Source organism: Zosterops lateralis, assembly GCF_965231275.1.
Source record: "Zosterops lateralis genome assembly, chromosome: 35".
NCBI classification, from domain to species: Eukaryota; Metazoa; Chordata; class Aves; order Passeriformes; family Zosteropidae; genus Zosterops; species Zosterops lateralis.
The window spans coordinates 950,462-973,193 of NC_139795.1; the positions used below are offsets into that span (position 1 = coordinate 950,462).

Below are 22,732 nucleotides of genomic sequence, written 5' to 3' on the forward strand. Positions count from 1 at the left end.
TTAGCTCAAAAGTCCTCCAAACATCAAGATAAAGTTTAAAAACTCCCCATACATCAAGACTCAGCGAAAACCGCTTCTAAAATACAAAGATTCAGCCCCTTGCAAAAAACCAAAGCATCTACATTTAGCCCAATAAAGCTCAGAAACCCAAAATTCACCCCCATGAAAATCATGGATCCCCTTCCCAGGTCACCTGCTGCATGTGGGGGGGCAACACTCCTGGGGCTGTGGAGGGAGGCGGAAGATACAGGGAGGGGTGGAACCTTCTGCTGCCTCCTCTTTCTACTCCTCCACCTCCTGTGTCCCTACTCTTCCTCATACTCTTCTTTCTCCTACTATTCCTCTTTCTCCTGCACAATCCAACCTTCTCCTCTCATGTGCATCCTTTGATTATTTTGCTCTTCAACCCTGCTTCTCCTTCCCTTCTCCCCCTCCCCCAGGCCCAGCACCCACTGCCAGCTCCCTCTTCCCCCTCAAACCCACAGCATCCCACCGGAGGGGGCACGGATGGAGCTGGGGCAGCTCGGGCTGGGGCAGCGCTGGGCTCTCGGCCGCTCCCGCCCGCACTCGCTCCCCACTGCAGCCGCTCCCGCCACGACGGCGCGGGGGGACTGAAGAGAGAAACAACAAGGATGACACCTCACCACCTGAGCTGGGGCTGGACAACTGGGCTCCAACATGCAAATGGACCAAACATCAAAGTTTAGGACCTCGTGACCAGTCGTCCATGAGGAGACCATTTGAAGTCCACCTTGAGTGTAGCCCTGGTCAGGCTCCTGCCCTGCCCAAGGTCTGCCCTAAAGAGCTTTCAATAAATATCTGCTTTATTCTCTAGCTCTGTCCAGTCTCTGTTTCAGGCCAGCCTTTCCCAAGGCATCATTCTCCCAGAGGTAATTAAGGACATGGACACCCAGAGGGGCAAGAAGGGAAGTCCAGAAGGGATTTAGACAGCAGTGGATGGATGGTGTTGGTGTGCTGGGAAGGGTGAGGGGGAAGGGGTGTTGGAGTCCAGGACATCCCTTTGGATGACCTGGGACCTGGGAGAGAGAATTTGAGCCCTGGACAGGGGGGTGTGGAACCGGTCCAGGGGGTTGGAAACCTTGGCACAGAGCCCAGGAAGACACTGAGTTTGATCTTAGCCCATCGGAGAAACTTCCAGCATTAAGAGAGGAATTGCAAATCACCAGGTAGTGAAAATAGTAGTTTAGCACAGTAGAACATACAAAATTCAGTAGTTTTAGGATTCTTAGAATAGAGGTAAATGGGGGACAAGATGGTGGAATTTGGGTGGTACCTCGTGTCCCTCTCCTTCTTCTTCGTCCTCCATCTTCTGGGGTGGTGATGATACAAGGTAGTTAGAGTGGATTGGGTCAAAGCAGAAGTGACCTCTTAGTGTAAGCACTAGGCATTGGTGTGAAATAGTAAATTGTTGGGAAAGACGGGACAGGAAGGACTTACGAATATGACTGCATGGCAAGAAATACTGTAGATGTAAAACCTGAGTGAAATAGGAATGAAAGCCAGCTTTGAGATGTGTGCATGGCAGGCAGGAAGATGGTGATTAGCTGACAAAAAGACAAGAATGTTGCCTTTCCACCTTGGCAAAGACATCCGGGAACAAGGGCATAAGAAAGAAGTCTATAGAGCTTAGAAAGTAAAATGACATGGTAATGTAGTAGTTCTTATAGGCTGCATGCAAAGTTTGTAGGTTTTGTATCTCATGCCAGTTGGTCACTGTGAATTAGAATATTCAACAGAAAAAAAGATAAAATGTATTGTAACAAGAGGATCACTCTCTTCTCCTCGCTTCTCCTCTCTTCTCCCCTCTCTTACCTTTTGTCCTTACCTCTCTCCTCTGGCCCTCTCACCCTTCTTCCCTTATCTCTCTTGGCCCATCTCCTCTCCTCTCTCTCACCTCCCTTTCTCCTGCTTTCTTCCCACGTTTTCCCCCTGCTCCTGCCCCGTTTTTACCCCTTAGCTCTCTTCTATCTCTCCCTCCCCATTCTCTCTTTAGGGCTTTGCTCCAGCCGAGGCTGGTGGCTGGAAGCAGGCCCGCTTTACCCACTACCCTTGTAATAATAAAGCCACGTGTTTCTAGAGCATCTCAGGTCTGCAAAGTTCCTTGTCCCTGCCTTCCACGGAAAAAATTGCAATAGTAAATAACCTATACGTAATTATCTGTATAAATGTAAGGTGATGTCCCATCGGTGGGCAGTCGCCTCGTGTCCCAGCCGCTGTCTGAACCTCGGCTGGGAGCGGAGAAAAACTCTGTGATATCAAATAATAAACAACTCGAGAAACCAGAAAACAAGGCCTTGAAGACTCCGCTTCTTTGTACCAATGTGACTTGGGGCTTTTAGAGGGCAAGGACTTTAAACAACTTGAATCTCAGGTGAGAAAACCAACCTGAGAAAGGGGAGGGTGCAGGATTACAGTTAAGGCAAGAGGCAGCAGGAGGAATCTCTGTGGTGAAAAAGAAGATGATGGAAAAGAGCAGGAAGAGAAAAATACTGACGACTGGGATGTTTTCAAGCAGGGTGTAATGGTCAAAGTTTGGGAGCTGATGCAGATCGTTTGTAGCCCCGGTTGGCAGGAGGGGAAAACAAGGAGGTCAGGATCCCAGGGGGTTTCTCTGTGCTGGGGAGCGGCAGGAGCGGGCGCAGAGGGGCGGCACCGGGAGCACGGGCTGGGGGCCTGTGGGGAGCTGCGGGGCCGGGCCGGGGCTGTGGGGCAGCCGGGGCTCAGCGCCGGGCGCTGCCTGACCCCACCACCCCCCGGGCAGGGCCGGCACTGGCCCCCGGCCCCCAGGAGGCTGCGGGACGCCCCGGCCGCTGCCCGGCCCCGTGGAGCTGCCGGCCCTGCCCGCCGGGGGAGCCGCCTTTGGACACTGCGGCACCACAGGCACCGGCTCTGGGATACGGGCTCTGCAGGGCACGGCCAGCACAAGCACCAGCGCCAAGGAAGGAAGGAAGGAAGGAACAGCTGGGAAATGTGCATTATCCCGGGAAGGATCCAGATCATCTTTGAAGGATCTTGTTTGGGCCCTGCAGAAAGGAATGATTGTGCAGAAAGCTCAGCAGCTGTCAGAGGATGAGCACCCACAGGCACTCAGGGGGGGCTGCACGAGGGGCACAAGAAGCCCCTGCAGCACTTGGGCACAAAGGCACAGCAGGTGAAGGCAAGAAGGGAGCAGGAAAAGGCCAAGCTGAAGGCAAAGGCCATGGCAGAGTTTCCACAGCCCCTGAGGGATGAAGCCCAGGGCCCAAGGGGGCCCCAGCACCGACGGGACGGGCTCGGCCACAAGCACCTGGCACAGGCATTGCCCTCCTCGGCAGGGGAGAGCCCACCCAAACAGCCCCTGCCAAGGAAGCAGGGATCCATCTGCAGCCCACAGGGACACTGCAAGCACACACAGCAGCACCCTCAGCAGGAGCAAGTCCAGCCCTGCACGGACATGGATTCCTAGGGCTGCCAGAGCTCCCATTACACCAGGGACCCACCACACTGGAGCCCTTGACAACATTCAGGCTGGGGCTGCATCCACACCAGGCCTTTCCTCATACACACAGGGGCCTCTCCACCCACTCTCAATCTTAGACCTAAGGGGGGAAAAGGACAAAAATGTCTTTGATTATCCAGGGGACAAGTGGGAAAGATGAGGGGCTGTGTTTTATTCAACCACTATTAGCAGATGTGGGGGATGGGTTTGAAATGCAGCAAGTTTTCTTTGCTCCTCATTGTGATTGTAATTTACTGGGAAGGCCTTCGATGGGTAAACTGAGAATGCAAATTAATATTGTAAAAGGTGATATAGAGATCAGTTCTCTTGTACCTCTGTGTCAAATGTCTGGCGAGGCCTGTAGTGAAGTGAACCCACAAGTGTGGGCAGCCCCAGGGAAAGAGAGAAAATTAGATTCCCAGCCTCTCCAAATTACTCTGAAGCAACCAGGACAAGAGGTGTCTAAAAGCAATACCCTATTCACAGGGAAGGAAAGAAGGGCTTTGTAATCTCAGGAGTAATGTTACCCAGGACTAAAAAGCAGCTGTGATGATTCTGAGGATTAATAGGGAACTGCAGGACCTGGACTGAGGATTCTCTGGTCGAGCCAGAACATTGGATGACTTTTTAAACCCAGACAGCCTCAATGTTATGGGATGGACGTGGGAAAGAGAACAAGATTCAGAAATGAAAAAAAAAAAAAAACAAACCCAAAATTATTGATGCCCAACCCATGGCTCCTCCAGACTCAGAAAAGAAACTGGAATTGTATGTCAGTGTTAAACAAGGCCATGCCAAAGGAATTCTTGTGCTAAAATGTTTAACCCAGTGGCCAGAGTGGCCCCGCTGTCTGCAGAATTGTGCAGCCACAGCTTGAATGGGACCTGAGGCCTGAAAACTGACAGCACAAGGCTCTCCTGTTGTCCAAGTCTGGCATCAAGTTCAGGCTCTGAGAACCAAAAGAGCAGGGCTGGGTTATTACAGCAGGAAACTTGTTCAGTGGCACAGGAGGATTTAGAAGTGAGGACAGGGGAAGGGTTTAACCTGTTTAGCCTCCTGTTGGAACAGCCTGCACAGGGGCTGGGGAGAAACCCATGACTGCACTGAGGTGACAGAGCTCCAGAGCCAGGCTGGGAGAGATTGATGAGACATTCCCTGGCCTCAGGGAGAAAAGGTGTTTCTGGATGGGGCTCCAAGGGCAGCAGAAGGGAAAAGAGTTACAAGACATGCTGTTATTTAGGAAAGGGAATTAGACAAAGCACAGGTTACCCCCCACATGGTCAGCTCAACCGGCAGAGCTGTGTGTGCCTGTGAGAGCCTGGGACTGAAATGCCCTGAGCAGGAAGGCTGAAATATCTCCTGCTGACACCATGTCACCCAACAGGGTGGCCAAAAGCAATTCTGACTTCTTCAGTAATCACTGGATCACTTCGAAAAGTATTTCTGAAACAAATAATTCCAAAAGAAAGGATTGTGGAAGCAATAAACTACAATAGGGGAACTCATTTTACAGGAAAGATCCTTCAGGGGGTTCTGGCAGCTTTAGGAACACAATGGGACCTCCACAACCCCTGGCACCCCCAGAGCTCAGGTCAGGTAGAAAGAATGAATGGGGAAATAAAGAAACACCTTTGGAAGCTGGGGACAGAAACCAAGAGGCCACAGGTGGGGCTTTTGCCATTGGCTCTGGCAAGAATAAGAGCCAGATCCAGGGCACATATTCAATTATCTCCCTTGGAATTGATCTTTGGAATTCCTTCCCCTGGAAATTCTCCACCTAGTGCAGGCTGGAGATAAGGGATGTGTATTTAAAGCAGCCTGTGGCCAGAATCCTGTCTCCTGTGAAATCTCTCCCACTGGAAGCTGGGCTGGCACAGACCCTGCCTTGGGACTTTGCTGTTCACACCATCCAACCAGGACATGGGGCCCTGCCTGAGGAGTGGGAAGAAGCACCACTGGGGGCCAAGTGGCCCATCCCAAGTGTCCCTGAGCACAGAAACAGCCCCAGCACAGCTCAGCACGGGGGGACCCCTCACCCTGGGCTCAAGGGCTCGGAAGGCCCAAAGGAGATTTGGACTTCCCGGCTGCAGGAGGAGGATGGGAGGCCACGACTGACCCGCCCTGAAGGCACCGGAGCAGCAGCCAGGGCTCCACAGCGGGGGAAGCCCCTGTGCCTGCCCACAGATCCTCTGCTGGAATAGTCTGCCTGGGCACCTCCTGGGCCATCTCCAGACACTGGGGGCCCAGCCTTGCTGCCACTGCTTCAGCTTCAGGGCTTTCTGTGCCTGCACTCGCCACAGGGGCTGGGGAACACAACGGGACAATTCCACTCTGGCTCTCAGTCACACTCACACACGGGGCTGGATGGGATCACATTGCTCCAAAATATACCAAGTTCAAATTTAAAAAAAATCTTATTTCTCCAGTCAGGCTTGGTTTGCCTTTGCCCTGGGAAAGGAATTTTAAATATTATCTTTTAAAGGATGTTACACCACTCAACAGAGATGAGTTTAACATCTCAGCAGACTGGGAATAGCCCAAAAGACACCCACAAAGACAACGACCATCAACAAAACATCAACGACCATCAGCAAACAGCAACCAACATCTACCCCAGACCCTGCCCCCGGAATAGCTGGAGACACCTGGTCTGGAAAAGGCTGATAAGGAAATCCAGGAGTGGGGACCTAATTAACATCAGAGGCAAAGAAATCCGGCTCCAATAGGAAACCAAATACTCAGAACTCAGCGACTTGGAAGCAATGAACATCAAACCAATGGATTTCTATGGGTTCAGACTGTGTAAAGTTTAGGAAAAATCTAGTAAAACTCACGTGTCATGGAATGATTTTCTCTGCACACCCTGGCCACGAGTGGATGAAATGATTTCTGTTGCACATCCTGGCCAAAATCAAGTAATGCCTTGACTCTCTAACACTAAAAATATTGTTGGAGAAACTCTGTTTTTCTCACCGTTTCTGTGACAAGGTTACACCATCAGAATAATTTCTCATAATAATCCTGCTTTTATATTGTCAGTTACGTTTGGACCAGGGGTGTGACAATCAATTCCTACTCCTAGGAGGAAAAGTAAATAAAACTACATTACTTTGAAATGTTTTTGTCTATGTTTGTGTGAGGCTTTTAGTGGTGGCAAAATTTCGGTTTGGATTTTTCGATGTTCATCTTTAGGCTGCATTTTGCAAACCCATAAGAGCTTTAAAGGTGATCCTTTAGGCACAGTTAAAATAATTAAACAGTTAAATTAACAGTTAAAACAAAAGCAGATTGTGGGGGGGCACATGTGAGTCATTCAGTGGCTGCTCTGGAAGAGAAGCTCCATTCCAGGCACCCAGGAGAGGAGCTTTAGAAATGCAAATGAACACTGCTGGGGAAAAGTGGGGACAGTGCACCAGGCTCTTCTTGCCTGCGGGAGGAATTGGGCTCATTCCCTCTGCCCCTCAGCCCAAGCTCTGCCTGCTTGCACAGATGGAATTGGCACAGCCAAAGGCAGAGCCCACAGGGAGGAGATCTGACTCTGCAACACAAATTGCTTCAGCTGCAAAGGGAAACAGCTGAAAAAAATGAAATTTGGAAAACTGAAACCTTTAATTGTCATATAATAAGTGTATTAATATCTTAAATGTTTATTTTGTAAAAAGCCTCCTCCGTGCCCCCCCCTAGAGAGGGGAGGGGGGGGCAGGAAACGGGGATTTGCCTGGTCGCTTAGAAACCGCCCGCAGGCCCCTCCCCCAGACCCCAGAAGTGGGCTGCCTGCCGCCCTGAAAGAGGGGGAGTCTGCACCCCCCAGACCCTTGGACCACCTTAAAAACAAACCTCAAAAGCGAAAAGCCGGTTCCCTTCAAAGAAGCTCGGCAGCCGCGGCTCCCCCCCCAACCCCCGCCGACGCCGGAGCAGCCAGCACTGCCACCGCCGAAGCAGGGCAAGAGAGGACCGGCCGCTCCCCCCAAGCTCGGCAGCTGCGGCCCCCGCCCGCAGCCGCCGCCGTCGAGATTCTGCCTCAGGCTTTCCAGCGCAGCGTAGCCAGCTCCGCCCGGCACGGGAGAATCCCGGAGCCCGCGAAGCCGCATCCCCGGGGCGCCCAGACCGCCGCCCCGCTCCAAGAAAGGGGAACACGCGCCCGCAGCCCCTGCTGCCCAGGCCGACCCCGCATGCAAATCAAAGACCCGAGGCGCATCTTGGGACTCTTTTAACACCAAAAACCCCTAATAAAAATAAAACTAATTAAAATTAAAACACACAGGAACCAATGCTGAGCCGTGTAGACCCTAAAGTATCAGGAGAACTGATTTTTCCAGTTTTTGTTACTGGCTGTAACTTAGAGTGCCAAACCAGAAGTGAGACCCCCGAACAAAACAAAAGCAATTTTGAAGTCTGGAAACACTCCCAGCGAGGGGCGGGTTCTCCAGCTCTGCTCAACTCCCTGCAGCACAGCTGAAAAGATCCTCCTCCTCCATGGCACACGGGCAGCCAAAAACCCCTCGAGCAACCATTGTAAGAGCTGATTAATAAAGGCATTTTAAGGGGATTAATATTACCTCCGCCCATTTTATTTATAACAACAGCCAATGGAGAATGGTGTGAAAACTTCACTACAAGAAGTGGGGGGAATCATCCCTCTCCCCACTCCAACATGTGCTGGCACTGTCTGTGTCACACAGGGAGCATCAGACCACTGGGCTCTTTGTGCTACCACAGGCTCAGAGAAATCACTTGGGAATCCAAGTCTGTCATGATTTAATTAGAGAAAAGAGATCAATTGATGCAGCCCTGGCTGGAGGGAGCCCCCAAAAATGGGGAAAAGATGAACGGCCACCACAACAAATCCTGCAACACCCTGGTCCAGCCCCTGGCAACCCAAACCAATTCACATCAGGAGCCAGAGAACACACTGAGCATTTCAGTGGTACAATTAGATTACAAGATGTCCACAAAATAATAACCAACCAGACAGATCCAGCTCCTCAGTCTGGCCCACCAATCCACTCAAACCAAGAACACAACATTTCACCACGGGGTGGGATCAGATTATCTGTGAGCAGAAGGCGGAGGACAGGGTGGAAAATGACTCAAGGTGCTGTTGGCAAAGAGATGACAACAGAAAAGTGGGGAAACAGAAAACAAAGGAAATAAGAAAGCAGCTCATGTTCCGGTCCAAACGTGGAAAGGATGGGAATGGGACACGGTTTGGTGGTTCCCTGGCACACCAGGGGTTAAAGGAATGCTCTTTCTCCTCTGTTGTGCTACAGCAACTCTCATCTTTGGGCCGTGCACCACACCTTGCTGAGGGCAGCTCGTTCAGCAGCTGAGCAAGGGGATGCAGGTGGCAGCCAGGCCTCCTGAGCCACACACGGCTACAAAAGGACAGGAACTGTTAAAAATGACCCGATAATATTGGCTTTGACATTTGTGCATTAGTCTTTATATGTGGTTATTGATTGTAAGGATAGTGCAGTTTATAATCCCTTTTACCTGCCTGTTAATAAAAATTATTTCTCATTTTAGTATGCACATTAAAGCCCATGGAAATAGTAGTGTGATGAGTGTTATGTTGATGTATTCACCTTACAGCTTATAGAAATAATTATGTGATAAATGTATTGTACCATAGGCCTTAGCAAAATATAAAATGTTAAAATACTTCTTGTAACCGAGAGAACTGTGTAAAGCAATTAGGTTGTTTCCCACATCTGCTGACTGACCTCTCCAAGTGATAAGGGTGACACCAACCAGAGCACGGGAGAAGAATTAGAGAAGAATTTGTTAACTGTTCAGTATCTGGGAAGTGTGAAACAACAGGATGAAACCACAAGAAGAAATAAAATATATTGACCTGATCCACAGGATGTTATTTAGATAAGCCAGAACAGAAACCCAAAATAAAGCAAAGTTTCTATAACAATGAAAGCTACCAAGAATATTTGAATAATGCATGAAACTCATGAACATGTATGTGCCTTAGTAAAGTAACAGTACAGAGATAACACTGTCTTAATGCACCCACGGGTCCCTTGGCTGATAGCCAGGAACACCCAGCGCTGGACATGGTCCTGGTTTTTCCCTTACTGAACTTTTGAAAAATATTCTAAGACTGAATATTCGTTTTTCTCAGAATTGAGCTCACTGACAATAATCCCAAAACCAAAGAGGACCCAGCAAGAAAAAACAGAGTCAACGAGTGAATCTGCTTGGAGACAGGGCCGGGGACTGGGAGATAAGGGAGCAACGGGAGAATCCATCAGTTTCAGAAAATGTCCCTCATTGACACGGACTGTGCTCAGCCAAGGGCCTGCGAAATTCCTGAACACGGAGAAGAACAACAAAGACTGAGCAGAGCCGTGAATATCGGATGTTCTACAAAAGGGGGGCGCATATTAACGAGGACATGCAGGAGGCGGATCGGGAAGTCGGAACTTTCCAAGGACCTTCGCCACGGGGCAAAGGGACAGGGAGATGCAGAAGGGAAAATCAGGAGAAAAAGGAGGCCGCGTCCTACAACAATTGGAGAGACCCCCCCCGGCAAAGGCCGCACGGCCTCTCCCTTTGTTCAGGAATAAAGTCACTTTTACAGGACTCCTCGGGCTCCTGTGGGGACACAAACCTCTGGCGACCTCTGGGAATTTTCCCGCACAGGCTCCCCCCGGGGACAGGGCGGCCACCTCCGTCCTCCCCACAGGAACAGGGACGAGCCGGCGCTGCTCCGGCAGCGGCTCCTGCCGAGGCAGCGGCGGGAAGGAGAGCGCGGGCAGCCGCTCCCGCAGCGCCCTCAGGCCACGGGCAACACGGCGCCGACACGGCACAAGGAACCCGCCGGAGCCCCCTGCCGCCCCCTCCGCCCGCAGCCAGCCCCGAGCCCCGGCAGAGCCGAGCGCGGCTCCCACCTGCGCTGGGGCCGCCTCCGAGCTCCGCCAGTGCCGCCTCACCGGGCTCCGGCCGCTGCCGCCGCTCCCAGGCCGCACACGCGCTCCCACAATGGCGCCTCTGCCCAGCCACGGGCGCCCGGGGGGCGGCCCCGGCAACGGGCTTGGCCAGGCTCCGCCCAATCAGCGCGCGCCCACAACCGGCACTGACGGCACAATCAGCCAATGGCGGCGAGCGAGGGCTGAGCTGTGCACACGGCCCACATCCGCCCCGCGCTCTCAGGCCCCGCCCCCGGGCTGTGGGAGGGAAAGCCGCAGATGAGGAACCGCCCTGGGACGGGCCCGGGCCCGAGTCGGGATTGAGCTGGAAACACAAAGTTCTCCGCACCTCCCGGCCCGCCTTTCCCAGCCCTGCGTGTTCGCTGCCACCGGCTCCGAGGAAAGCCCTCAGTTCTCCCGGCCCTAATTAGGAGCATCAGCGCATGGCTTTGATTTCGCCAAAAAAAAAAAAAAAAAAGGGAAAAAGGGAAAAGCCCCAAGGCCCTTGGGCTGAGTGGAGGAGGGGGGGATTTCTGGCAGAAAACTTCCAATGTCGTTTTTCCCCAGAGCTGGGAAGAACGAACCAAACCCCAGTGAGGTGCGGCCCCCCCACCCATCCCGGGGGTTCGGCCCCTCCCCTTCCCCCCCCCGGGAACAGCGCCGGGACTGGGGGGGCCCGAGCGGGGCTGGGGGGCACAGGGGGGTCCCCGGCACCGGGGGGTCCCTCGGGGATCGGTCCTGTCCCCTCCCCCCCCGTTATCAGCCGGGACCCCCCGTTATCACCAGGGACCCCACTCAATTTATCGGGGCCCCCCTACGCAGCGGGACCCCCCATTCACTGCCCCCCCGCCCCTCCCCCCCCTTCACCGACCCCCCAAAGCACTGGTCTCGGCCCCAGTTGTCAGGAAAATCCACAAACACCAAAGGGTTGTGTCCAAGAAGGAGACAGAGGAGTCCCTTCAACTTTATTACAACAAAGAGAGAGAGTCCACCGGGGCACATGCCCACAGGGTTTTCTCTCTTGAGGTTTCCATAGACGCTCCCTCCTTTTATCCGAAATTCCCTGCCGCATGTTGTCCCCTTCCTTTCCCCACTGGCTGAGGTTCCAGGAAGGTACAGCCTTCCCCAACTGCCTTCCACATATTATCCCCCTTGAACCTCCTGTTTTACCCCAAAATTCCCAAGTTCAGGCTCCTGCAGACCCTTGTCTATCTAAGGAGGAAAGCTGTCTGAGCTCTGCAACTAAACTCCTGCCCAAAGTTAATAGAGACCATTATTAAGAGCCATTTCAAAGCTGTTAACACCCATACCTTCACCCATCCAATTATTTGGAAAGACATTAGCACATAGCTTTCCTTTCAGCAGAAATACTGAGGGGCACCAGGCCCTGATGCTTTCTGCTGTCTGGAACAGCAAGCACTGTGCAATGCAGCTCTGAGCTGCTGGGACAGGGGCAATCAGGGCTGTGCCTGAGGGTTGTGCTTGAGTAGTGAACAGATTTGGAAGGGTGCAGGAGGGTTTTGTTAGGCAATCTGTGTTTTCCTCATTAATTTCTGAAAGAAAGACCCGATGTAGCTTCACTCAGCAAGAGCACTTGCAAGACTTGTTGACAAAATGCTTGTGTTTGATTCTAAGCAAAGGAAGGAGAGGCACTGGGAAAATGTTCAGGTGTAACAAATAGGGCTTAATCTTAGGAATTCCTTCAGCTTTAACAGACAGTGCTGATCCCTGTATTCTCCCATTGCAGTGATCCATGTGTGCAAGTGTCTGTCTTAGCTCTGAGAATAAAGAGAGTGGTTCTGTAGAGAAGTAGCTGGGATGCATTCAAGGGGAGGAAGGAGTTTTAGGAGACACTTGACCACCAAAGGAGAATTTGAGGAATGGGATATTCCCCAAAGTGAATTATTAAAAAAACGGATATTGATCTAATGCCAGTATCCAGCTATGATGGACAAAGACTCTCTAACAGTTTAAAGTTAGAAAGTGTAGGTTTATTTATGTTTATTATGACGTCGGGCAGCATGCGGGATCGCTCCCAAATACACACCTCAATCCACAGATGATCACAGGGTCTTTTTATGCACAAGAGTATAGAATACCCAGAACACAAATGCACATTCATAACCCTGGTACATCCCATTCCCCACTTCGTATGGTAATTAGCCAAAAAGCCATTAAGTATTTGTGGTTTGTTCTTTGAAATGGGTCTATGGTCCTTTCTATGGGGCAGTGTCCCAAAATGATGAAGAAAGATGGTCTTCCTCAGCTTTGACTTTTTAACCTTTTAGTGTTGCATGACAACTGAATCCCGTTTTTCCAGGACTGTTTGATTTATGATTGTATTGTATTCTTGGGGTCTACTGATTAGTCAGAATACACAAACACAGTTTGACAGGCTTCTTGATTTGTCAGTTCCTTAAATCCGGCTTGTGTTAACAAAAGGGAAGCTTATCTATCTTACCTCAGCAATAGCTAGTTTAACTAAAGTCCTTAATTCTTCTAAATTAATGTTTCATTATAACTGTTTGTCTTTTGAAAGACAGGTCTCTGCCGGGGAAAGCCAGAGCCCTCCTTGGAAGGGAGAATTCAAACCCCCTCCCTCCAAATTATTATAATTTTGAAAATTAAGAAGCTTTCAGGCAAAGATACGAGGATAAGAATAACACTTCTTCACTGGTGTGTATAACAAGAGAAATATCCCCTCCTCCACTCAGCCCAAAGGCCTTGGGGCTTTTCCCTTTTTTTTTTTTGGCGAAATCAAAGCCATGCGCTGATGCTCCTAATTAGGGCCGGGAGAACTGAGGGCTTTCCTCGGAGCCGGTGGCAGCGAACACGCAGGGCTGGGAAAGGCGGGCCGGGAGGTGCGGAGAACTTTGTGTTTCCAGCTCAATCCCGACTCGGGCCCGGGCCCGTCCCAGGGCGGTTCCTCATCTGCGGCTTTCCCTCCCACAGCCCGGGGGCGGGGCCTGAGAGCGCGGGGCGGATGTGGGCCGTGTGCACAGCTCAGCCCTCGCTCGCCGCCATTGGCTGATTGTGCCGTCAGTGCCGGTTGTGGGCGCGCGCTGATTGGGCGGAGCCTGGCCAAGCCCGTTGCCGGGGCCGCCCCCCGGGCGCCCGTGGCTGGGCAGAGGCGCCATTGTGGGAGCGCGTGTGCGGCCTGGGAGCGGCGGCAGCGGCCGGAGCCCGGTGAGGCGGCACTGGCGGAGCTCGGAGGCGGCCCCAGCGCAGGTGGGAGCCGCGCTCGGCTCTGCCGGGGCTCGGGGCTGGCTGCGGGCGGAGGGGGCGGCAGGGGGCTCCGGCGGGTTCCTTGTGCCGTGTCGGCGCCGTGTTCCCCGTGGCCTGAGGGCGCTGCGGGAGCGGCTGCCCGCGCTCTCCTTCCCGCCGCTGCCTCGGCAGGAGCCGCTGCCGGAGCAGCGCCGGCTCGTCCCTGTTCCTGTGGGGAGGACGGAGGTGGCCGCCCTGTCCCCGGGGCTGTGCGGGAAAATTCCCAGAGGTCGCCAGAGGTTTATGTCCCCACAGGAGCCCGAGGAGTCCTGTAAAAGTGACTTTATTCCTGAACAAAGGGAGAGGCCGTGCGGCCTTTGCCGGGGGGGGTCTCTCCAATTGTTGTAGGACGCGGCCTCCTTTTTCTCCTGATTTTCCCTTCTGCATCTCCCTGTCCCTTTGCCCCGTGGCGAAGGTCCTTGGAAAGTTCCGACTTCCCGATCCGCCTCCTGCATGTCCTCGTTAATATGCGCCCCCCTTTTGTAGAACATCCGATATTCACGGCTCTGCTCAGTCTTTGTTGTTCTTCTCCGTGTTCAGGAATTTCGCAGGCCCTTGGTTGAGCACAGTCCGTGTCAATGAGGGACATTTTCTGAAACTGATGGATTCTCCCGTTGCTCCCTTATCTCCCAGTCCCCGGCCCTGTCTCCAAGCAGATTCACTCGTTGACTCTGTTTTTTCTTGCTGGGTCCTCTTTGGTTTTGGGATTATTGTCAGTGAGCTCAATTCTGAGAAAAACGAATATTCAGTCTTAGAATATTTTTCAAAAGTTCAGTAAGGGAAAAACCAGGACCATGTCCAGCGCTGGGTGTTCCTGGCTATCAGCCAAGGGACCCGTGGGTGCATTAAGACAGTGTTATCTCTGTACTGTTACTTTACTAAGGCACATACATGTTCATGAGTTTCATGCATTATTCAAATATTCTTGGTAGCTTTCATTGTTATAGAAACTTTGCTTTATTTTGGGTTTCTGTTCTGGCTTATCTAAATAACATCCTGTGGATCAGGTCAATATATTTGCTGATTGCTTTACACAGTTCTCTCTGTTACAAGAACTATTTTAGCATTCTATATTTTGCTAAGGCCTATGGTACAATACATTCATCACATAATTATTTCTATAAGCTGTAAGGTGAATACATCAACATAACACTCATCACACTACTATTTCCATGGGCTTTAATGTGCATACTAAAATGAGAAATAAGTTTTATTAACAGGCAGGTAAAAGGGATTATAAATTCCACTGTACTTGAAATCAATAACCACATACAAAGACTAATGTACCAATGTCAAAGCCAATATTATCGGGTCATTTTGTACAGTTCCCTGTCCTTTTGTAGCCGTGTGTGGCTCAGGAGGCCTGGCTGCCACCTGCATCCCCTTGCTCAGCTGCTGAATGAGCTGCCCTCAGCAAGGTGTGGTGCAGGGCCCAAAGATGAGAGTTGCTGTAGCACAACAGAGGGGAAAGAGCATTCGTTTAACCCCTGGTGTGCCAGGGAGCCACCAAACCGTGTCCCATTCCCATCCTTTCCACGTTTGGACCGGAACATGAGCTGCTTTCTTATTTCCTTTGTTTTCTGTTTCCCCACTTTTCCTTTGTCATCTCTTTGCCAACGGCACCTTGAGTCATTTAATTTTCCACCCTGTCCTCCTCCTTCTGCTCACAGATAATCTGATCCCACCCCGTGGTGAAATGTTGTGTTCTTGGTTTGAGTGGATTGGTGGGCCAGACTGAGGAGCTGGATCTGTCTGGTTGGTTATTATTTTGTGGACATCTTGTAATCTAATTGTGCCATTGGAATGATCAATGTGTTCTCTGGCTCCTGATGTGAATTGGTTTGGGTTGCCAGGGGCTGGACCAGGGTGTTGCAGGATTTGTTGTGGTGGCCGTTCATCTTTTCCCCATTTTTGGGGGCTCCCTCCAGCCAGGGCTGCATCAATTGATCTCTTTTCTCTAATTAAATCATGACAGACTTGGATTCCCAAGTGATTTCTCTGAGCCTGTGGTAGCACAAAGAGCCCAGTGGTCTGATGCTCCCTGTGTGACACAGACAGTGCCAGCACATGTTGGAGTGGGGAGAGGGATGATTCCCCCCACTTATTGTAGTGAAGTTTTCACACCATTCTCCACTGGCTGTTTCCCTTTGCAGCTGAAGCAATTTGTGTTGCAGAGTCAGATCTCCTCCCTGTGGGCTCTGCCTTTGGCTGTGCCAATTCCATCTGTGCAAGCAGGCAGAGCTTGGGCTGAGGGGCAGAGGGAATCAGCCCAATTCCTCCCGCAGGCCAGAAGAGCCTGGTGCACTGTCCCCACTTTTCCCCAGCAGTGTTAATTTGCATTTCTAAAGCTCCTCTCCTGGCTGCCTGGAATGGAGCTTCTCTTCCAGAGCAGCCACTGAATGACTCACATGTGCCCCCCCACAATCTGCTTTTGTTTTAACTGTTAATTTAACTGTTTAATTATTTTACCTGTTTATGCGTTAAAGGATTGCCTTTAAAGCTCTTATGGGTTTGCAAAATGCAGCCTAAAGATGAACATGGAAAAATCCAAACCGAAATTTTGCCATCACTAAGAGCCTCATAGAAACATAGACAAAAACATTTCAAAGTAATATATTTTTATTTACTTTTCCTCCTCGGAGTAGGAATTGATTCTCACACCCCTGGTCCAAACGTAACTGACAATATAAAAGCAGGATTATTATGAGAAATTATTGTGGTGGTGTAATCTTGTCACAGAAACTGCGAGAAAAACAGAATTACTCCAACAATATTTTTAGTGTTAGAGAGTCAAGGCATTACTTGATTTTGGCCAGGATGTGCAACAGAAATCATTTCATCCACTCGTAGCCAGGGTGTGCAGAGGAAATCATTCAAAACTCAAACATGTGATTTTTACTGGATTTTTCCTAAACTATCTACAGTCTAAACCCATAGAAATCCATTGGTTGGATGTTCATTGCTTCCAAGTCGCTGAGTTCTGAGTATTTGGTTTCCTATTGGAGCCGGATTTCTTTGCCTCTGATGTTAATTAGGTCCTCACTCCTGGATTTCCTTATCAGCCTTTTCCAGACCAGGTGTCTCCAGCTATTCCAGGGCAGTGTCTGGGGTAGATGTTGGTTGCTGTTTGCTGATGGTCGTTGATGTTTTGTTGATGGTCGTTGTCTTTGTGGGTGTCTTTTGGGCTATTCCCAGTCTGCTGAGATGTTAAACTCATCTCTGTTGATGAGTTTAATAAGATGTATCCTGTTAAAAGATAATATTTAAAATTCCTTTGTCCAGGGCAAAGGCAAACTAAGCCTGACTAGAGAAATAAGATTTTTTTTTAAATTTGAACTTGGTATATTTTGGAGCAATGTGATCCCATCCAGCCCCGTGTGTGAGTGTGACTGAGAGCCAGAGTGGAATTGTCCCGTTGTGTTCCCCAGCCCCTGTGGCGAGTGCAGGCACAGAAAGCCCTGAAGCTGAAGCAGTGGCAGCAAGGCTGGGCCCCCAGTGTCTGGAGATGGCCCAGGAGGTGGCCAGGCAGACTATTCCAGCAGAGGATCTGTGGGCAGGCACAGGGGCTTCCCCCGCTGTGGAGCCCTGGCTGCTGCTCCGGTGCCTTCAGGGGGGGTCAGTCGTGGCCTCCCATCCTCCTCCTGCAGCCGGGAAGTCCAAATCTCCTTTGGGCCTTCCGAGCCCTTGAGCCCAGGGTGAGGGGTCCCCCCGTGCTGAGCTGTGCTGGGGCTGTTTCTGTGCTCAGGGACACTTGGGATGGGCCACTTGGCCCCCAGTGGTGCTTCTTCCCACTCCTCAGGCAGGGCCCCATGTCCTGGTTGGATGGTGTGAACAGCAAAGTCCCAAGGCAGGGTCTGTGCCAGCCCAGCTTCCAGTGGGAGAGATTTCACAGGAGACAGGATTCTGGCCACAGGCTGCTTTAAATACACATCCCTTATCTCCAGCCTGCACTAGGTGGAGAATTTCCAGGGGAAGGAATTCCAAAGATCAATTCCAAGGGAGATAATTGAATATGTGCCCTGGATCTGGCTCTTATTCTTGCCAGAGCCAATGGCAAAAGCCCCACCTGTGGCCTCTTGGTTTCTGTCCCCAGCTTCCAAAGGTGTTTCTTTATTTCCCCATTCATTCTTTCTACCTGACCTGAGCTCTGAGGGTGCCAGGGGTTGTGGAGGTCCCATTGTGTTCCTAAAGCTGCCAGAACCCCCTGAAGGATCTTTCCTGTAAAATGAGTTCCCCTATTGTAGTTTATTGCTTCCACAATCCTTTCTTTTGGAATTATTTGTTTCAGAAATACTTTTCGAAGTGATCCAGTGATTACTGAAGAAGTCAGAATTGCTTTTGGCCACCCTGTTGGGTGACATGGTGTCAGCAGGAGATATTTCAGCCTTCCTGCTCAGGGCATTTCAGTCCCAGGCTCTCACAGGCACACACAGCTCTGCCGGTTGAGCTGACCATGTGGGGGGTAACCTGTGCTTTGTCTAATTCCCTTTCCTAAATAACAGCATGTCTTGTAACTCTTTTCCCTTCTGCTGCCCTTGGAGCCCCATCCAGAAACACCTTTTCTCCCTGAGGCCAGGGAATGTCTCATCAATCTCTCCCAGCCTGGCTCTGGAGCTCTGTCACCTCAGTGCAGTCATGGGTTTCTCCCCAGCCCCTGTGCAGGCTGTTCCAACAGGAGGCTAAACAGGTTAAACCCTTCCCCTGTCCTCACTTCTAAATCCTCCTGTGCCACTGAACAAGTTTCCTGCTGTAATAACCCAGCCCTGCTCTTTTGGTTCTCAGAGCCTGAACTTGATGCCAGACTTGGACAACAGGAGAGCCTTGTGCTGTCAGTTTTCAGGCCTCAGGTCCCATTCAAGCTGTGGCTGCACAATTCTGCAGACAGCGGGGCCACTCTGGCCACTGGGTTAAACATTTTAGCACAAGAATTCCTTTGGCATGGCCTTGTTTAACACTGACATACAATTCCAGTTTCTTTTCTGAGTCTGGAGGAGCCATGGGTTGGGCATCAATAATTTTGGGTTTGTTTTTTTTTTTTTTTCATTTCTGAATCTTGTTCTCTTTCCCACGTCCATCCCATAACATTGAGGCTGTCTGGGTTTAAAAAGTCATCCAATGTTCTGGCTCGACCAGAGAATCCTCAGTCCAGGTCCTGCAGTTCCCTATTAATCCTCAGAATCATCACAGCTGCTTTTTAGTCCTGGGTAACATTACTCCTGAGATTACAAAGCCCTTCTTTCCTTCCCTGTGAATAGGGTATTGCTTTTAGACACCTCTTGTCCTGGTTGCTTCAGAGTAATTTGGAGAGGCTGGGAATCTAATTTTCTCTCTTTCCCTGGGGCTGCCCACACTTGTGGGTTCACTTCACTACAGGCCTCGCCAGACATTTGACACAGAGGTACAAGAGAACTGATCTCTATATCACCTTTTACAATATTAATTTGCATTCTCAGTTTACCCATCGAAGGCCTTCCCAGTAAATTACAATCACAATGAGGAGCAAAGAAAACTTGCTGCATTTCAAACCCATCCCCCACATCTGCTAATAGTGGTTGAATAAAACACAGCCCCTCATCTTTCCCACTTGTCCCCTGGATAATCAAAGACATTTTTGTCCTTTTCCCCCCTTAGGTCTAAGATTGAGAGTGGGTGGAGAGGCCCCTGTGTGTATGAGGAAAGGCCTGGTGTGGATGCAGCCCCAGCCTGAATGTTGTCAAGGGCTCCAGTGTGGTGGGTCCCTGGTGTAATGGGAGCTCTGGCAGCCCTAGGAATCCATGTCCGTGCAGGGCTGGACTTGCTCCTGCTGAGGGTGCTGCTGTGTGTGCTTGCAGTGTCCCTGTGGGCTGCAGATGGATCCCTGCTTCCTTGGCAGGGGCTGTTTGGGTGGGCTCTCCCCTGCCGAGGAGGGCAATGCCTGTGCCAGGTGCTTGTGGCCGAGCCCGTCCCGTCGGTGCTGGGGCCCCCTTGGGCCCTGGGCTTCATCCCTCAGGGGCTGTGGAAACTCTGCCATGGCCTTTGCCTTCAGCTTGGCCTTTTCCTGCTCCCTTCTTGCCTTCACCTGCTGTGCCTTTGTGCCCAAGTGCTGCAGGGGCTTCTTGTGCCCCTCGTGCAGCCCCCCCTGAGTGCCTGTGGGTGCTCATCCTCTGACAGCTGCTGAGCTTTCTGCACAATCATTCCTTTCTGCAGGGCCCAAACAAGATCCTTCAAAGATGATCTGGATCCTTCCCGGGATAATGCACATTTCCCAGCTGTTCCTTCCTTCCTTCCTTCCTTGGCGCTGGTGCTTGTGCTGGCCGTGCCCTGCAGAGCCCGTATCCCAGAGCCGGTGCCTGTGGTGCCGCAGTGTCCAAAGGCGGCTCCCCCGGCGGGCAGGGCCGGCAGCTCCACGGGGCCGGGCAGCGGCCGGGGCGTCCCGCAGCCTCCTGGGGGCCGGGGGCCAGTGCCGGCCCTGCCCGGGGGGTGGTGGGGTCAGGCAGCGCCCGGCGCTGAGCCCCGGCTGCCCCACAGCCCCGGCCCGGCCCCGCAGCTCCCCACAGGCCCCCAGCCCGTGCTCCCGGTGCCGCCCCTCTGCGCCCGCTCCTGCCGCTCCCCAGCACAGAGAAACCCCCTGGGATCCTGACCTCCTTGTTTTCCCCTCCTGCCAACCGGGGCTACAAACGATCTGCATCAGCTCCCAAACTTTGACCATTACACCCTGCTTGAAAACATCCCAGTCGTCAGTATTTTTCTCTTCCTGCTCTTTTCCATCATCTTCTTTTTCACCACAGAGATTCCTCCTGCTGCCTCTTGCCTTAACTGTAATCCTGCACCCTCCCCTTTCTCAGGTTGGTTTTCTCACCTGAGATTCAAGTTGTTTAAAGTCCTTGCCCTCTAAAAGCCCCAAGTCACATTGGTACAAAGAAGCGGAGTCTTCAAGGCCTTGTTTTCTGGTTTCTCGAGTTGTTTATTATTTGATATCACAGAGTTTTTCTCCGCTCCCAGCCGAGGTTCAGACAGCGGCTGGGACACGAGGCGACTGCCCACCGATGGGACATCACCTTACATTTATACAGATAATTACGTATAGGTTATTTACTATTGCAATTTTTTCCGTGGAAGGCAGGGACAAGGAACTTTGCAGACCTGAGATGCTCTAGAAACACGTGGCTTTATTATTACAAGGGTAGTGGGTAAAGCGGGCCTGCTTCCAGCCACCAGCCTCGGCTGGAGCAAAGCCCTAAAGAGAGAATGGGGAGGGAGAGATAGAAGAGAGCTAAGGGGTAAAAACGGGGCAGGAGCAGGGGGAAAACGTGGGAAGAAAGCAGGAGAAAGGGAGGTGAGAGAGAGGAGAGGAGATGGGCCAAGAGAGATAAGGGAAGAAGGGTGAGAGGGCCAGAGGAGAGAGGTAAGGACAAAAGGTAAGAGAGGGGAGAAGAGAGGAGAAGCGAGGAGAAGAGAGTGATCCTCTTGTTACAATACATTTTATCTTTTTTTCTGTTGAATATTCTAATTCACAGTGACCAACTGGCATGAGATACAAAACCTACAAACTTTGCATGCAGCCTATAAGAACTACTACATTACCATGTCATTTTACTTTCTAAGCTCTATAGACTTCTTTCTTATGCCCTTGTTCCCGGATGTCTTTGCCAAGGTGGAAAGGCAACATTCTTGTCTTTTTGTCAGCTAATCACCATCTTCCTGCCTGCCATGCACACATCTCAAAGCTGGCTTTCATTCCTATTTCACTCAGGTTTTACATCTACAGTATTTCTTGCCATGCAGTCATATTCGTAAGTCCTTCCTGTCCCGTCTTTCCCAACAATTTACTATTTCACACCAATGCCTAGTGCTTACACTAAGAGGGTCACTTCTGCTTTGACCCAATCCACTCTAACTACCTTGTATCATCACCACCCCAGAAGATGGAGGACGAAGAAGAAGGAGAGGGACACGAGGTACCACCCAAATTCCACCATCTTGTCCCCCATTTACCTCTATTCTAAGAATCCTAAAACTACTGAATTTTGTATGTTCTACTGTGCTAAACTACTATTTTCACTACCTGGTGATTTGCAATTCCTCTCTTAATGCTGGAAGTTTCTCCGATGGGCTAAGATCAAACTCAGTGTCTTCCTGGGCTCTGTGCCAAGGTTTCCAACCCCCCTGGACCGGTTCCACACCCCCCTGTCCAGGGCTCAAATTCTCTCTCCCAGGTCCCAGGTCATCCAAAGGGATGTCCTGGACTCCAACACCCCTTCCCCCTCACCCTTCCCAGCACACCAACACCATCCATCCACTGCTGTCTAAATCCCTTCTGGACTTCCCTTCTTGCCCCTCTGGGTGTCCATGTCCTTAATTACCTCTGGGAGAATGATGCCTTGGGAAGGCTGGCCTGAAACAGAGACTGGACAGAGCTAGAGAATAAAGCAGATATTTATTGAAAGCTCTTTAGGGCAGACCTTGGGCAGGGCAGGAGCCTGACCAGGGCTACACTCAAGGTGGACTTCAAATGGTCTCCTCATGGACGACTGGTCACGAGGTCCTAAACTTTGATGTTTTGGTCCATTTGCATGTTGGAGCCCAGTTGCCCAGCCCCAGGCTCAGGTGGTGAGGTGTCATCCTTGTTGTTTCTCTCTTCAGTCCCCCTGCGCCGTCGTGGCGGGAGCGGCTGCAGTGGGGAGCGAGTGCGGGCGGGAGCGGCCGAGAGCCCAGCGCTGCCCCAGCCCGAGCTGCCCCAGCTCCATCCGTGCCCCTCCGGTGGGATGCTGTGGGTTTGAGGGGGAAGAGGGAGCTGGCAGTGGGTGCTGGGCCTGGGGGGAGGGGGAGAAGGGAAGGAGAAGCAGGGTTGAAGAGCAAAATAATCAAAGGATGCACATGAGAGGAGAAGGTTGGATTGTGCAGGAGAAAGAGGAATAGTAGGAGGAAGAAGAGTATGAGGAAGAGTAGGGACACAGGAGGTGGAGGAGTAGAAAGAGAGGCAGCAGAAGGTTCCACCCCTCCCTGTATCTGCAGCCTCCCTCCACAGCCCCAGGAGTGTTGCCCCCCCACATGCAGCAGGTGGCCTGGG

At 51.5% G+C, this 22,732-nt stretch overlaps 1 pseudogene across 1 annotated transcript in view; it reads right to left on the minus strand.

Moving 5' to 3' along the window:
• Positions 1-22,732, minus strand: part of LOC310921490 (class I histocompatibility antigen, F10 alpha chain-like) — a 97,732-nt pseudogene that overhangs the window by 52,818 nt on the left and 22,182 nt on the right. The gene's annotated exons all lie outside the window — the stretch shown is intronic.